The following is a 6,213-nucleotide window of genomic DNA, read 5'->3' as shown; positions in this document are numbered from 1 at the left end:
AGTGGTCTGATCCAAAGAGGTACTCAATTTTGTGGCTACTCTGCTGACACTAGTCATAGCGATCTGGAAGCCTACTAAAGAAAATGTAAAGGAGAGGAAAACTTTTAACAGCCAAGCTTAACATTCACCAGTCAAGATGCCTTCAAAGCCGATGCTAGCTCTTCCCCAAAACACATAATGTATTACTTTCCTCTGAGAAATTTCCTTAATGTGTTTGGTGTCCAGGTCTAAAAAATGGCAGTATCAGTCACTTTTCTAATTAAGCTCTCTGTAGTACTAAATCAGGGTAAAGATAAAGTGTACCATTCAGTTTTGTTCAGTCACATGTACACATCCCCAGCTTGGGCAAAGAGATCAAGAGCTGCATGATTCTCCATTATGTGTTTCCATTGTACACAGATGTTAATCATTTGTTGGAGAGTAGTTTCTGTCTAAATCTCTGAGAATTCTGATAGGCTGTAAAGTTTGAAACTGCTCCCAAGCTATGAGTTAGTTTTAAATTCCATGCCTCTCGCACTTCACTATTGCCAAAAGTGAGTCCCCAAGAACCACTGGAACCTCTCCTCAGTGGAAACTAATTTGTCCTATTTCAAGAGAGGTACTAATTTCAGTTATAGACCACTTAGACATTTGATAAAGGGAAATGTTCTGAAAAATTTTAAGAAAATCTATTTAGAAAGCAAGAGTAAGCCAGGCCAAATAACAAGATCAAAACTAATGATAAGGCAGAACAGAGTAAGTGGATACTTCATGCAGATACCAACCAGTTTTTCTATACCTGTTAACAATCAGGCTACTGAGCAGAAAGGCTGGAGTACTACCTCTCACAAGCAGAGGGAAGAAAAAAGTAGTGACAATTAAAACTTCAAGGAATACAATACCATTCTATTCTTTTGGAGTTTATTCCTTTCCTGTTTCTTGTTTGGAATATCAAGAGGTACTGGCACTAAGAGAATGGTTTTCTGATTTTTTTTTTTTTTTTTTTTTTTACACGAACCCACAATCACTCTGGTTTCTTGCAAGATCACACAGTTTTGCTACATTAAAGCCATCCAAAGATTACTGTCCTGTGGAATTCCCTGTGTGAAAAAGGGAAGGGGGTTAGAATGGCAGAAAAATAGGAGGAAAGGCCTTATGGTGACAGAGAAATTTTGTTCTGCTCTCTTGGGAAAGCTATCACATCTTATGTTGCCACGCTTCTCAGAAAAAAATTCCCCTGGTTTTATTTTAAAGTCTTCAACAGGTGTACAGTTCCAGGTGTCAGGAGGGGTCCTTCTGAGTTGTGAGATGCAGAACCAACATTCAAGGTCTTGAAACTATGCTGCAGTGTGAATGACAACCTGGTAGGGTCCTTCCAATAAGGTTCAAGAGCAATCTTTCTCTGATGTCACTTCTAGAAAATGCAGTCTCTAGTTTGTAGATTTTGAGAAGTGTAGTTACCATCACGTGGTAGGTCACGAAAAGTTTCTTTTTCTGGATGAAAATACACTCTGGCATTTAAGGTTTACAGCACTTATATCAGAATTCAGGATAGTAGATGTTTGAGCTGTTATTAACAAATTGGGCATGGATCTTCATAAAATGTCAATCTACATTTGTCAGTTGGGAGTGGGTAGGACTGCCATTAAAGCCAGTGGTAACACCTTTGGCCAAGGCAATACAGGTGGTTGACTTTACTAATTTCAATTTTAAAATACTCTTGTGTTCACATTATGGTTTTGATGAGGTGTCTTCCCAAAGCTCCTGTTTCTGAAGGAATATTTGAGGTGAAGTGATTAGATTTACAGCTGAAGTTCATCCTAGTTTGAATGGACTTACCTGGGGAGCAACTACAGGCAGGAAGGGCACTGCTAGAGGTTGGTCTCTGGGTGCATACCTTGAAATGGTGCATGTCCCCTGTGGTCACTTCCTACACCTGCCTTGACATAAGTTGCTTTCCTCCACTGGGCCCTTCCCCCCTGATGTGCTGCCTCACTTTGGACCCAGAGCAATGGAGTCAGCTGTATATAGACCGAGATCTCTGAAACTGTGAGACCCAAATAAACTTTCCCTCCTCTCAGTTGTTCTAGTCAGCAATGAAAAGACGACTAAAACAGTTCATCTTACTTAATTGCCTCATAATACGTCCAATGGATTGGGTTTCTCTGTCACTGGAAATTTCTCCAGGGATGTCCTATAAAGGAAACACATTTTCTAGTTGTTTCTTACATAATGTCACAGCATTGGCTTTCTTATTTGGGAAAGTTTCCATCCTAACAGAAAATACACTATTACAAGAACATACTAGATACTCATTGTTATGATCTGGATGTGAGGCATCCCCCAAAAGCTCATGTGTAAGGCAATGCAAGAAGGCTCAGAGAAGAAATGATTGGGTTGTGAAAGCCTTAACCCAATCAGTGAATTAATCTCCTGATAGGAATTAACTGAGTGGTAGCTGAAGACAGGAATGGTATGGAGGAGGTGGGGCAATTTGTATCTGGCAAGTGGAGTCTCCCTCTCTGCTTTCTGATCACCATGTGAGTTGCTTCCCTCTGCCACACTCTTCTACCATGATGTTCTGCCTCACCTCAAGCTGGGAAAATGGAGCTAGCCTTCTATGGACTAAGACCTCTGGAACTGTGAGCCCTCAAATAAACTTTTTCTCCTCTATTTTTCTGGTCAGGTCCTTTTAGTTACAGCAGTGAAAAAGCTGACTAAAACATACATTGAGGGTGTCAACTGAATCAAACTCTGAAATGTTCAAAGGGTCCATCAGGTGGTGGAAATGCACCATCAGAAGTTTTTGTTGTCTTCCCAGAATTATGGGTTTGAAGAACCAAAAACTGATTATAAATCATTTTAGCAATCTTAGGACAATTATTCCACCAATATTTTTTAATCATTTAGAACCAAACCATGTTGGTTACTTATGTAAGTGATCCTCTGATCAGAAGCAATGGCAAGTAAAGAGACTCTTAAACTTGCTTCTAGTGTCCTCTCAGGAAGAACAAAAGCATTATAGAATGGAATGCTTTTTCATCTAGTTGTCTGTAGCAATATAGTGGTTGGGGACCTTTTGAAGTGATAATTCTAGAATTGCACAACGTTGGATTGCTCCAAACAGAATCCAATTGTTTTTGACATTTTTTGAGGCCTTCAAGAAAGCAGAAATTTCACTAGCAACAGGATGAAGTAAAACCGTACTATTCGTGAATTGTTTATGTCAGGTAGTGTTATACGTAGTTGCTTGGATATAAATGGAGACCATTGTATATGCTCAATCAATTACTTCTTAGGTGAAACTTGTGTTTACTATTCCATATACAAATTGGTTAATTCATGAATGACTGTTGAGCCAATAGGTAACTGGTAACAGGATGGGACACATACCAATTAACAAACTGGCAGAGTCCTAAAGATCTGGTCTTCAATTGATGTCACAAATGGGTTAAATCTCTTCTGGACTTGTTTGACATTGCTTCTTATTTTTGCAGAAGAACCAACTGTAATACCAAATCACACATCATATCCAAACTTGCAAATTGATACAACTTCAGTTTGGGTTAGTTCTGCTCTACCCTCTGCAGTTTCTTGGGGAAGAAAGCAACTGTGGTGATGCTCATCTCAGACATAATGATGCAGGCAGATCGCCTTCTTACTCCTGCAGCTGTTAAGGTAGCATGAAGTATACAGATTAAAAAGATAATCCCAAGAGTTATTTCAGTGAGTCTATATGCCATACCAGATCCATAAAGCCCTTTGTTTTCCTTTTGAAGTCTTCTACTGGACCAATTTCAGGTCCTTTAGTGTCTGTTCCCTGTAGAAACTGCTAGAAAATAACTGGAAAGTCATAGTTGTGGGAGTCTATCCTCCCTGACAGGGTTTATGGCTGCCTGGTTTTTCTGGCATTTTAGTTGTGGCAGGAAATAGTCTTTGATGTATTTTGAGTCCAGAATGCTTCACTGTGTTTCTAAGTGAGCTCTGTAATCTGAAACTGTTTCTTCCTTCTTTTGCCTGCAGGATTATATAATGGACAAATTAATCTTCTGCAAAAAACCTCAGAGACTGAATCTAAAAGTCAATAATTTTCCTAGCTTTCCTTGGTCTCACCCTTCAACAACTTTTGAAAGGGTCATAAATATACTGAGGAGGTTCCTTCCATTCTGCTTTTGCCATCCATTTCAAGCTTCACTAGGTCCCAATGTCATATGCACAAGTTGGTAAAGGTCAGGGAGTCTCAGATTGTAAGCCGCTATGAAAATTCTAAATTTCTGGATAAGTTTTTAGAGGATTTTCTTTTAGATTTGGAAATTCTCTTATGCTGGCTCTAAGTTCTATCTCAGAACATGGGCCAAAAGTGATAGTGGGTATCCTTGGTTGGTCAGAAGGCCTCACTTTATTTAGCATCTGTCTTTCTCTTTTTATCTTCAAAGGAAAAAGGCAATTGGACAAAGGGTTAGTGGAATCAGAGTATTTAGATAAAGACAGAAGAGACAGTTTTAGTTTACTTATTAAAGTATAAACCTCTTTCATCATGCCCTTAGTTTCTTGCTTAAAGCTTAACTGCTTTTACAAAAAAAAAAAAAAAATTAAGGAAGAAATTTCTGATTCATTAGGTGTAGATACGTCTACATATGAATTAAAAAAACATATCCTAGGCCGGGGTTGTGGCTCAGTGGTAGAGCGCTTGCCTAGCATGTGTGACACACTGGGTCTGATCCTCAGCACCACATATAAATAAAATAAAGGTTGTTCAACAACTAAAAAATTTTTAAAAAGTCCTATTGTTTTGGCAGTTTTTTTGTTTTTGTTTTTTTCCAGTGCTAGCAATTGAACCCAACACCTTGCACATGCTTAGTAAGTACTCTGCCACTGAGTCCTGTTTTAGCAGGATTTTAAAAAATCTGTTTTTCACATATGACTTGCAAATAATTCTCTCTAAATTAAAACTTGTACCACTGCTTTTCTAACCCATTTAAGTGTTCAATATCCAATCTGACTTGAAACCCAATTCATATTTTGTTAAGAAAACTGAGGCCTCTTAATTGAATCCAATTCGGGAAAGTGGTGCGGGGTGGGGAGAAGAAAAACAGAAAGTTTGCTCAGATGAACTTGGAGAGCTGAGAACACAAAATGAGTGGAGCATGGGATCCCAGAAAGAAACTTACCCAGGATCTCCAGATGCTGTAAAAGATCACCAGGCCCAAAGGGTGGTGGTGACTAGCTTGCGTGGAGGCTTGATGCTCCTGGAAACCACTGTAAGTTCTGCTTTGCACTCTATTAAACTATGCTAATCTGTTAAAAACAAACAAAAAAAAAACTAAGATGAGTTAAATTTAAGAGTTTATTTAAACAACAAATACATGGAACTAGGTAGCACATCAGGGCAAAAATGGTTCAGAATACCCCAGCACCTAAAATGTGGTGAACTGTATTTATAACCAGAAAAACAGGAAATGTACAAAGATTACTCCAATAGTGCAATTCAGCACTTGCCTAATTAGGGCGCAATTTGGCAGCCTTCAGCCTGGGACTGGCCGAAGCTCAGTTGCTTGGTTACCAGGGTATACTCTTAAGTTAGGTTACAACCTGTTTGCACATCATGCTAGGGTGCCGTTCACTGTAGATGGAGGCTACTTTAGGGCAAATTTTCTCTAGCATGGAAACCAGTTTAAGCCGAATTTTTCTCAGAACCCACAAGTATGGCACTGGACACGAAAGAAAACGCATCATTTCTGAGCTCTTCCCTGCCTTGCGGGCAGGAATAGGCGCCAAGCTGCAGCGTGCGACCAAAGCTGGCAGCTCCCAAAGGCGGCCCGGGTCGCTGTTCCTCACCCACGTGGCCCCACACGCACCTAACGGCGCATACTAGCTCAAAGTCCAAGGGCAGCGGTCTGGCTTTGGCCCTTGGATTTAGCGAGCTCCTGCCCAAGCGGCGGAGTAATGAAAGTGACAGACGCACCGCAGCCGCGGTCCCACTTCTCTCGCGCAACTCAACTCCCGGCCGGCGCGCCGCCGCCCAGACCACGGTGGCAGAGGACGGGCGGGGAACCGGAAGCCAAGATGGCGACATCCCGCCCTCCTCTCGCGACTGGCGAGAAAAGAAGAAGGTTGGGCGAACGGCAGGGACGTAGCCAATGAGAGGGCGGGGCGCGCGTGACTGGCGGCTCTCGCGGCCTCTCTGCAGGCCCCGCCCCGGCTGCGGAGGCTCGGTCACCGCCCGCCGCGCCC

The 6,213-nt window shown here is 41.4% G+C and overlaps 1 long non-coding RNA gene across 1 annotated transcript; it reads right to left on the bottom strand.

Annotated features, from left to right (window-relative positions):
• Nucleotides 1-452: 452 nt before the first annotated feature.
• On the bottom strand, nt 453-6,023 carry LOC124961103 (uncharacterized). Its single transcript, XR_007104236.1, has 3 exons — nt 5,838-6,023; nt 5,151-5,277; nt 453-3,996 (listed from the first exon to the last, which is right to left on the bottom strand). It is a non-coding gene; the product is annotated as an uncharacterized LOC124961103 (long non-coding RNA).
• Between the last annotated feature and the right edge of the window lie 190 nt (nt 6,024-6,213).

Source organism: Sciurus carolinensis, chromosome 12 (genome assembly GCF_902686445.1).
Source record: "Sciurus carolinensis chromosome 12, mSciCar1.2, whole genome shotgun sequence".
In the NCBI taxonomy this organism is placed as follows: domain Eukaryota; kingdom Metazoa; phylum Chordata; class Mammalia; order Rodentia; family Sciuridae; genus Sciurus; species Sciurus carolinensis.
This window is presented reverse-complemented; position numbering and strand designations above follow the sequence as displayed.